The sequence below is a fragment of the Vipera berus genome (genome assembly GCF_964194415.1).
Source record: "Vipera berus genome assembly, chromosome: 2".
Taxonomy (NCBI): Eukaryota; Metazoa; Chordata; class Lepidosauria; order Squamata; family Viperidae; genus Vipera; species Vipera berus.
The window spans coordinates 277,717,695-277,728,653 of NC_138203.1; positions in this window are offsets into that span (position 1 = coordinate 277,717,695).

A 10,959-nucleotide genomic window follows, 5' to 3' on the forward strand; every position below is an offset into this window, starting at 1 on the left:
CCGCAGTGATTCACTTAATAACAGTGACAAGAAAGGTCGCAAAATTGGGCAAAATCTGCTTAACAAATGTGCCACTTAGCAACAGAAATTTTGAGGTCAAATGTGGTTGTAAGTTGAGGACTACCTGTGTATTCGCACGGTAAATACGGAATCAGTAAAATGGATTACTTTGAATGTTGGTTAGATTTTTTTTGTATATAATTTAAGCAATTTATGATTATGCTATGGGCAAATCCAGGAAATTGACAACCAAGTGAGGCATCCTGGATAAACTAATTTTGGGGTTATTTCTGTCCCTTTTACTGATCCCTCGTTCCATTCCAAGCATCTGCAAGACAAGATGATAACAACAACAACAACAACAATAATAATAATAAAATAATAATAATAAAAGTTGGAAGGGACCTTGGAGGTCATCTAGTCCAACCCCCTGCTCAGGCAGGAAACCCTATACCTTTTCGGACAAATGGCTGTCCAGTCTCTTCTTAAAAACTTCCAGTGTTGGAGCATTCACAGCTTCTGGAGGCAGGTTGTTTCCACTGATTAATTGTTCTAACTGTCAGGAAGTTTCTCCTTAGTTCTAGGTTGCTTCTCTCCTTGGTTAGTTTCCATCCGTTACTTCTTGTCCTGCCTTTGGGTGCTTTGGAGAATAGCTTGACTCCCTCCTTTTTGTGGCAGCCCTTGAGATACTGAAACACTGCTATCATGTCCCCCCCCCCATCTTTCTCTTCATTAAACTAGACATACCCAATTCCAGCAGCCGTTCCTTATATGTTTTAGTCTCCAGTCTCCTAATCATCTCTGTTGCTAACTGTCGCCTGTCCAAACATTTTCACTGCCTCTTTCATTTTATATACCGCCCTGAGTCCTTCGGGAAAGGGCGGTATATAAATGTAATAAAATATAAATATAAAATATATATAAATGTGGGCTTCCCTGTTTGTTTCTAACATACAAGGGCCTCTTTTTCCAGGCCAAGCCCATTAGAAATGGATCTAGGTCAGGGGTAGGCAACCTCGGCTCTTTTATGACTCATGGACTTCAACTCCCAGAATTCCTCAGTCAGCTGGGAGTTGAAGTCCATGAGTCATAAAAGAGTCGAGGTTGCCTATCCCTGATCTAGGTGAATCAGGAGAAACATCTGAACTGACCGAGGGAGGGAGGCCATTTTTAATTGTCTTTGGGCAGGGATCTTCAAACTTGGCCCTTTTATGACTTGTGGATTTCAAGTCCCGGAATTCCTTAGCCAGCCTGCCTGGCTGAGGAATTCTGGGAGTTGAAGTCCACAATTAATAAAAGGCCCAAGTTTGAAGATCACCCTGTCTTTGGGTCACCTCCCAGCCGGCAGCTCCTTTGAAGATGCGACAGATTGTGTGTGACTTCACCACTTCCTCACTGCTTCACACCTCCTCAGAAAATCTCTTGCTACTGGTTCTTCTCCTTTTCTGAGTATTAGTTAGAAAAGGATCAGAAGTCTCAAGCTTTCCCCTGCCCAGCCAGGCAATAAAAGCATAACACTCAGCAAAAGAAGAAAGCGATACAATACATTGGGCGAGATGGTCCGTTGAGATAGCACAGGTAGTCCTCCATTTACAACAGTTCATTTAGTGACTGGGTGAAGTTACAATGGCATTGAAAACAGTGACTTACGACCATTTTTCACACAACCCTTCCAGCATCCCCAGGGCCACGTGATCAAGATTCAGATGCTTGGTAACTGACTCATATTTATGACAGTTGCAGTGTCCCAGGATGATGGGATCCCCTTTTGTGACCTTCTGACAAGCAAAGTCAAAAGGGGAAGCCAGATTCACTTAACAACGGTGTTACTAGCTGCATTGATTCACTTAACAGCTCTGGCAAGAAAGGTCAATAAATGGGGCAAAATGTGTCACTCAGCAACAGAAACTGTGGTCATAAGTCAAGGACCACCTGTAAAACCAGCAAGAGAACACAGCTCGAGAAGTGTAAGCAGTTGATACAACTCAATTAAACCCAGATTTTTGCTAAAGATCACTACATTCATTATTTGATCAATATTTTCTTCTAAAGACAACATTTAGTTGTTCCCAGATTGTTGCTAGAGAAACACCTCCGCTTCTCTGAGGCCTTGAGGGTGCCCTGGTGTTCATGGGTGGCACTTGCTTAAACGCTTTATTTATGGGATAAAAATAAAAATAAATACATCCAAAGACATCTTTAGTTCTTCAAAACCTTCTCTGATCAATTTCTTCAATGTCAACCACCTGCTTTCTTTTCCTGGTGCAAAGCTAATGAAAGTGCTGAATGCAAGAACATGGCTGGCCGGCCATCACAGCCAACGTATCTTCCATGCTTAGTCCATTTTTTAAAATTTTTGCAGAGAGGAGGACTTGAGTCTAAAATTTTGAAATATTTGTAGCAGAGGAGAACAGGCAGTGGAATCAGGAATAGTGAGTATAATGTATTCATCTGGAGTAGCTAGCTTACAGCTAGTCCTCGACTTAACAACCACAATTGAGCCCAAAATTTCCGTTGCTAAGCAAAACATTTGCTAAGTGAGTTTTGCCCTGTTTTACGACCTTCCTTGCCACAGTTAAGTGAATAATTTCAGCTGATAAATTAGTCACCTGATTAAGTGAAACTGGCTTCCCCATGGGCTTTGCTTCTCAGAAAGTGGAAAAAGGGGATCAGATGGCCCCGGGATACTGCAACTGCCATAAGTACATGCCAGTTGCCAAGCATCTGAATTTTGATCACGTCACCATAGGGATGCTCGTGCAAAGTATTGAAAATGATTGTGTCATTATTTTCAGGGCCGTTGTAACTTCGAATGTTCACTTATCGAATGGTTGTAAGTTTGAGGATTACCTGTGTCAAGGTAATAATTTAAATCTAACCAGATGATGTAATGTAAGATGTATGATGTAATGTTGGGAATGACTCAGCAGGGTCTGCGTCTCTTTAAGAGCCTTTGTATAAAAGAGAAGGCTCTGTTACTGTGTTCTCTCTCTCTCTTCTGTTTTCCTGCTGTAACTGCTGTATTAACACATGTATGTATATTGTTCCTGGTGTATGATATTGTAGATAAGTGTAATATAAACCACCATGTAATATAGGCCACTGTTTACTGTCTTTACTCCTGGGTTATCTCAGTGCAATAAGATGGTGCATGCTCTTACAACCTGTACCAACCCTAACCAGGCTCTTTCACTTTCAAATGCTTTCCCTGTCTTATTTTCTTCTGCTCTTCCACAAAGATTTTTTCTCATGGCCGGGAGACAAATGCAATAGACCAGGGAAAGAAATGGGCTCATCAAACGGCCCCCAAATACATCTCTCCATTCTGGGGTTCACCCTTTGTCCAGGGAAGTTCATGTCCCTTTAGCTCATTCCTATCCCCTCCAGGTAAAAGCCAACTCAGGTGGTGTAGCATCCATTCGCCCAATTTTTTTTTTATTGAAAAGTTTTAAAATACAGTTTTCCTTTAAAAAACCCCCCTTCCCCCTCCCTGCTCCCCCCCCACCTCCCCCCAACCTCCCTCCCTCCTCCCCTCCCTCCATCCCCCCCTCCCCCCCCGACTTCCCAGAGCTAAATACAAGGTATATATCTATAAAAAGGCAATCATAAACAACCATATACTACCCACTATAAAATCTAAAATCCATTACTCTCTAGCTTATATAGGATAAGACACACCTTAACAATATTAACTATATATAAAAAACTAGAATAAAAAAGAAAAAAAAAACGAAAGAAGACTTATTCGAATGCTACATAAAACTTCTTAACCCTATACTTGTTCTGGATAAACTCAATCCATTTTCTCCATTCCATAATATAGCGTTCTTGCGAATGCTCTTTCAAATAGGCCGAAATCTTCGCCATCTCTGCCAGGTCGGAAACCTTTAAAGTCCACTCTTCTATGGTCGGCAATTCCTCTTTCTTCCAATATTGGCCTATCAAAAGTCTTGCTGCCGTAATTAAATTCAACATCAACTTGGTGTCCACAACTGTGGCATCTGTAATTATTCCCAACAAAAAAAATTGCGGACAAAACTTTAACCTCTGTTTAAAAATCTTCTGCATGTTCCACCAGACTTTTATCCAAAAAGCCTTAACCTTTTTGCAAGTCCACCATATGTGAAAATATGTTGCATCTTCATCACCGCACCTCCAACATTTAGGCTGATAATTCGGATACATACTTGCAAGCTTTTTAGGATCTAAATGCCATCTATAAAACATTTTGTAAAAGTTCTCTCTTAGATTTTGAGCTTGAGTAAATTTTACGTTCCTCACCCAAATCTTTTCCCACATGTCCATTGTGATAACTTCCTGGATGTTTTGGGCCCATTTTATCATGCAATCCTTAACAAGCTCTGTCTCTGAGTCAATCTCTATCAATGCAAGATATATCCGTTTGATATATGCTGGTCCCTGATTTCTAACTTGCTTTATCAAATTTTCATCAGTCATTGTAAAACCATTTTTCTGGTCTTCTTTCCACCTGGCCCATAGCTGAGTATATTGAAACCAGTTTTGAACAACCTTCTCTTCTCGCAAGAGGCTATATGACTTCAAACACCAGACATTTCTTTCCAAAGTTAGAATCTCCTTGTACGTAGTCACATCATGTTTAAGGCCAGCATGTATATTTTCTATTGCGTGTTTTGGAATTGCCCACAATGGTATCTTGCAACTCAACTTATGTCAATACTTCTTCCAAACTCTCAGCAATGCCTGTCTTAAAATATGCACCCTAAACACATTGTCTACCTTCTTATCATACAACAAATATGCATGCCAGCCAAACCACAAATCATGGCCCTCAAGATTTAATAACCTCCCTTGCGTCAAATTAATCCAATCACTTATTCCTACTAATGCAGCAGCTTCATAATATAATTTAAAATTAGGCAATTTAAGACCACCTCTCTCACGAGTATCCTGCATAATCTTAAGTTTAACTCGTGGTTTTTTCCCTGCCCACACAAATTTATTGATACCACGCTGCCATTCCTCCAAATTAGAATCTTTCTTAAGAATCGGTATCATTTGAAACAAAAATAAAAATTTGGGCAGGACATTCATTTTCACTGCTGCAATCCGTCCCAACAAAGACAATTGCAATTTTTGCCAACTCTCCAATTCTTTTTGAATTTTCCCCCATAGTTTTTCATAATTATTTTTATATAGCTTTGTATTAGAGGGCGACAAAATCACCCCCAAATATTTAACCCTCTTAACAATCTCAAATCCAGTTAATCCTTCTAAGAGAGCCTTCTGTGAAACTGTCATATTTCTAGCCAAAATTTTAGTTTTCTGTGTATTTACCTTAAATCCAGAAACCTTCCCATATTGTGTTATTATCTCCATCAGGTCCACAACAGAGTTCTCTGGCTGGGTCACTGTAACAACCAGATCATCTGCAAATGCTCTCAATCTATAGTCCTGATCTCCAACTTGTATCCCCTTGATTTTTTCCGAACTCCGAATCTTAACCAATAGTATCTCTAATGTTAACACAAATAACAAGGGCGATAACGGACACCCTTGCCTTGTGCCCTTCTCAATGTTACATGCTGCTGTCAAGCTATTGTTAACTATGATTCGGGCAGTTTGTTTTTGATATAATGCCCTAATCGGCTGTAAAAAATTTTCCCCAAAATCCATTTTATCTAAAACTTTCAACAAAAATTGCCAATTCAATTGATCAAAGGCCTTTTCAGCATCTAAAAAAATTAGCGCTGCAGAGATCTGGTTGTGCCTTTCCAAAAACTCTAAAACATCAACTATATGTCTCACATTATTTTTCATTTGCCTACCACTAATAAACCCCGTTTGATCCCCATGAATCACCTGTTGCAGAACCCTCATCAGTCTATTAGCCAAAACCTTAGCAAATATCTTATAATCTGTGTTCAAAAGCGATATCGGTCTGTAATTTTTAACTTGAGTAGCATCCTGGTCTTCCTTCGGAATCAAAGAAATAAAAGCTGTTCTCCAAGACGGTGGCACCTTTCCCCCCCTCTGAATTGTCTGAAACAGTTCCTTTAACGGCTTTATCATCTCAAGTTGTAAATTTTTATAATAGGCTGCAGTCAAGCCATCCGTACCTGGCGCTTTATCCAACTTCAATTCCTTAATTGCTGTAAGAATTTCTTCTTCTGTAATCAGTTGATTAATCCCCTCTTTTTGTACTTGCGTAAGAACTGGGATGCTAGCATTCTCCAAATATATGTCAATATCTTTTACATTAATTTCCTCTTTAGTATATAATTTCGAATAAAAATCCACAAAAGCATCCTTAATAAGATTCTGTTGAAACACAACCCTTCCTTTATAGTCAATCTTATCTATATTAGAGGCCCTTTGTTTTTTCCTCAGTCTATAAGCTAACCATCTGCCTGGCTTATTAGCGTTGCAAAAAGTATTGTGCTTAGCAAACCGCAGATTGGTTGCCACTTGATCTGCCATTAATTTATCAAATTGTCCTCTTAGCAGTCTAATAGCCTCCTTGACCTTCACATCCTCTGGATTCAGAATCAAAGCCTTTTCTTTTTCCTTTATTTCATTCTCCAGTTCTTTCCTTCTAGTTTCCACTGCACGTCTATGTCTATTATTCATATATATCAACACCCCTCTCATATAGGCCTTGCTAGCATCCCAAACCATATCCATAGAGGTACCCTTATTCATATTAATCTCAAAAAAGTCCTTCATCCGCTGTTTGCATTCTTCCACATTTCTCTGATTTCTAAACAAATTCTCATTTACACGCCATGAGCGCCTGTCTCTTTTCTCCTTATCAATCTCCAACCAAACTGGACTGTGGTCAGAAATAGTTCTTGCACAAATCTTCACCTTTTTAGTTCTCAAAAAAAAATCATTAGTCAACAAAATAAAATCAATCCTCGAAAAAGATTGGTGTCTATCAGAATAAAAAGTATAATCCTTCTCCTGCAAATGCCTCTCACGCCAAATATCTCGCAATTCCAGGTCATCCTTCATTTCAAAAAAAGATTTAGGCAGTCTAGCATGACTTGGAATGCGCTTAAAAGCTCCAGCCTTGTCCAACTGTACATCCAAAACACCATTCCAGTCTCCCATAAAAATAAAAGATTTATAATCCAACTGGGTAAGCTTTGTGTGGAGTAAGCTAAAAAAATCAGCTTGTTGTTGGTTAGGTGCATATAATCCAACTAGAAGCGTCTTTTTACCTTCTAACAACAGCTCAATCATAACATATCTTCCATGCTTATCTGCTTCAATTAAGTCTGCTGTTAAGGCACTTTTAACATAAACAACCACTCCATTTTTCTTATTCTCTGCAGAGGCAACAAATTGCGTACCCAGTCTCGAGTTCAATAAATGCTTTTGATCCAAAACTCTAATATGCGTTTCTTGCAAACATATAACATCTATCTTAAATTGTTTTAAATATTGAAAAACTTTCTTCCTCTTCTGCGGTGAATTTAGTCCATTAACATTCCAAGTTAGGAATTTAGTTGCCATGCATATCCTCCCAAAGCTCTTGGAGCACAGCTTTGATAGGGCTAATTTCTTTAGGCCGTGCTCCTCCCACAGCTTGCGTACGTTGTGAAGAATCTGAAGACTTTTGCTGATCTTGTTCTTTTATTTTCTTTGCTCGTTTTAAAGCAGCACGCGTTACTCTTTGCTCTCTAGGATCATCCAAAGAAGTTGTAGCTTGATCTGCTCCAGGACCACTTTCCTCTGTTTCATCCTCTTGATGTTCTCCTTCTCCCGTTCCCTTTCCAGCTTCCAGAAGTGTTGATGGGGTTGCTTTTAAGACATTATTGTAGAAATCACGCGCTTGCTTCACAGTAATCAGCCGATTCCTTTTGCCTTCATGCATCACCATCAGCCCATCTGGAATCTCCCATCTGAACCTTATATCTCTTTGCTTAAGCTCATGCACGAGAAATGTATAGTCCTTCCTTCCCCTTAAAATCCTTGGAGGAATTTCTTTTAAAACCAAAACTTCTTGTTCAGCAATCACCACTTTAGCATCATAGGCAGCTTGTATAACTTGATCTCTAATCTCTCTTTTTGCAAAATAAACCACCACATCTCTAGGCAACTTTCTCTGTCTGGCAATCCATGAGTTCACCCGAAACACTTTATCCATAGCTACTCTTATTTCAGATGCTGGCTGGTTTAATACCACTTCAAGAGCCTCAGAGATCAGCTGCTTTAAATCTTCTTTAATATTCTCTTTTAACCCTCTGATTCTAACAGCAAACTGCATCTGGTAATATTGGGCTAGGCTTAACTCCCTTTCCATTTTGTCTCTTGCATTTTCATTCTCCCGTGCTTTTACTTCTAATATAGCGTTCCTTTGAGCCAGATCATCCATTTTTTCATCTAATTCTTCCACACATCCCGCCACTTTATGCACTGAAGACAAAATGTCTACCTTCATCACGCTGAACTTCTGTTCCATCCTCTCTTCCATTCTCTCCTCCAATTTCTCCAATTTCTCCTCCATCTGTGCAAATTTATCACCCATTGATTGATTGATTGATTCCAAAAGTTTATCCAGAGCATCTCGTAAATCCTTCGGTGTCAGCACTTCAGGAGGGTGCAACGCCTGTAGTGATGATTGTTGCACCAGCGAGGATCCACCGCTCCGAAGAGTTTTAGGGGGAGGTTTCGCCGCCATCTTTTAGTCCTCAATTATGACGCACTTTCACTTAAAGTTTAAAAAGTCCAAAAAGCTAGAAAGTATAGTAAAATAATCCTCTTCACCTTTCCCTCTTGTACCGCTCTGCCTGCTCCTTTAAATCATAGTTCTTTCTTCAGGCAGGGATGGTTCGCAGACGCCTGGCTCTGCTCCAAGAAGTTCGGAGCAGAGACGCCGGCCAGCTGGGAGCAACCCAGGCTTCGGGGGAGTTCAATCCTCCAGCCGCCCAAGCTCCACGCTCAGGCGGCCTCGGAGAACTCTACCCCTACCTGGGGCCTCACCCCCTCCTCTTCTCCCGAGGAGGGGGCTTCAATTTCGCCCGAACAGCTGATCGGCGCTGTTTCGGGCGAAAAAACAAACAGCTGAGCCGCGGGCAGCCAGGAGAGGCTGTCTTCGGCGCCGCGCCGCCACCGGAAGTCTCCATCCATTCGCCCAATTGTTGCCACAAAGAATAGTGGGTCAACATATTTTCCAAAGCAGCAGAACGCAAGACGAGAAACAATGGATGGAAACTAATTTAATTTTTAATTTAATTTTAATTTTAATAAATTTATATACCGCCCTTTCCCGAATGACTCAGGGCGGTTTACAGGGTATTTAAAATCCAAATAGTACAAAATACAAAAGTTAAAAAACAATTTAAAAAGATTAAATTATCCCTTAAAATAAAAACCCCAGTTAAAAGAGAGAAGCAACCTGGAATTAAGGAGAAACTTCCTGACAGTGAGGACAATTAACCAGTGGAACAGCTTGCCACCGGACGTTATAGGTCAGTGATGGCGAACCTTTTAGAGACTGAGTGCCCTAACTGCAACCCAAACCCCACTTATGTATCATCGGGTGCCGAGTGGGTGTGGCCCATTGGGTGGGCGTGGCTGTGGTGATAACGGCAGACTGGGTGGGACTAAAAAGTTCAATCAAGCAATTCCAACTTTGCGAGATCTTTTTTTTCACCCCCGAGAAGTTGAAATTGATTGATTGATTGAATCTTTTTTTTTTGGCACACGGCGGTGGAGGCCTAAAGTGAAAAGGTTTTATAAAACCTAGCTGAAGGCCTAGGACTGGGGCGACGGCGCATGTGCCCACAGAGAAGGCCCTGCGGCGTGCCACAGATTCGCCACTACAGTTATAGGTGCTTCATCAATGGGCTTTTTTAAGAAGAGACTGGACAGCCACTTGTCTGGAATATAACAGAAGAATAGAACATAACAGAATAGAATTAGAATTAGAATTAGAATTAGAATAGAATAGAATAGAATCTGGAAAGGACCTTGGAGGTCTTCTAGTCCAGCCCCCCCCACCTCCCACCCCCACTCAAGCAGGAGAACCTATACCAGGGGTAGGCAACCTCAGCTCTTTTATGACTCATGGACTTCAACTCCCAGAGTTCCTGAGTCAGCATAGCTATGCTGACTCAGGAATTCTGGGAGTTGAAGTCCACGAGTCACAAAAGAGCCAAGGTGGCCTACCCCTGGCCTAGGCCGCTTTATGACTCGTGGACTTCAACTCCCAGAATTCTTCAGGCAGCCACGCTGAGGGGAAAGGGAGAGGTTTCCAAGCTGAGCCATGCTGACTCAGGAATTCTGGGAGTTGAAGTCCATGAGTCATAAAAGAGCCGAGGTTGCCTACCCCTGAGCTATACCATATCAGACAAGTGACAGCCTCTTCTTTAAAACCTCCAGTGATGGAGCGCCTACAATTTCTGAAGGCAAACCTTTCCACTGGTTAATCGTCCTCACTGTCAGGAAGTTTCTCCTTAATTCCAGGTTGCTTCTCTCTTTGATCAGTTTCCAGCCATTGTTTCTTGTCCCGCCCTCTGGTGCGTTGCAGAACAGTTTTGACACTCTCTTCTTTGTGGCAGGCCCTCAAATCCTGGAACACTGCTATCATGTCTCCCCCGTTTCTTCTTTTCTTTAGACTAGCTAGCCCAGGGGTAGGCAACTTGGGCTCTTTTATGACTCGCGGACTTCAACTCCCAGAATTCCCCCGTTTCTTCTTTCCTTTAGACTAGCTAGCCCAGGGGTAGGCAACCTGGGCTCTTTTATGACTCGCGGACTTCAACTCCCAGAATTCCCCCGTTTCTTCTTTTCTTTAGACTAGCTAGCCCAGGGGTAGGCAACCTGGGCTCTTTTATGACTCGCGGACTTCAACTCCCAGAATTCCCCCGTTTCTTCTTTTCTTTAGACTAGCTAGCCCAGGGGTAGGCAACTTGGGCTCTTTTATGACTCGCGGACTTCAACTCCCAGCATTCCCCTGTTTCTTCTTTTCTTTAG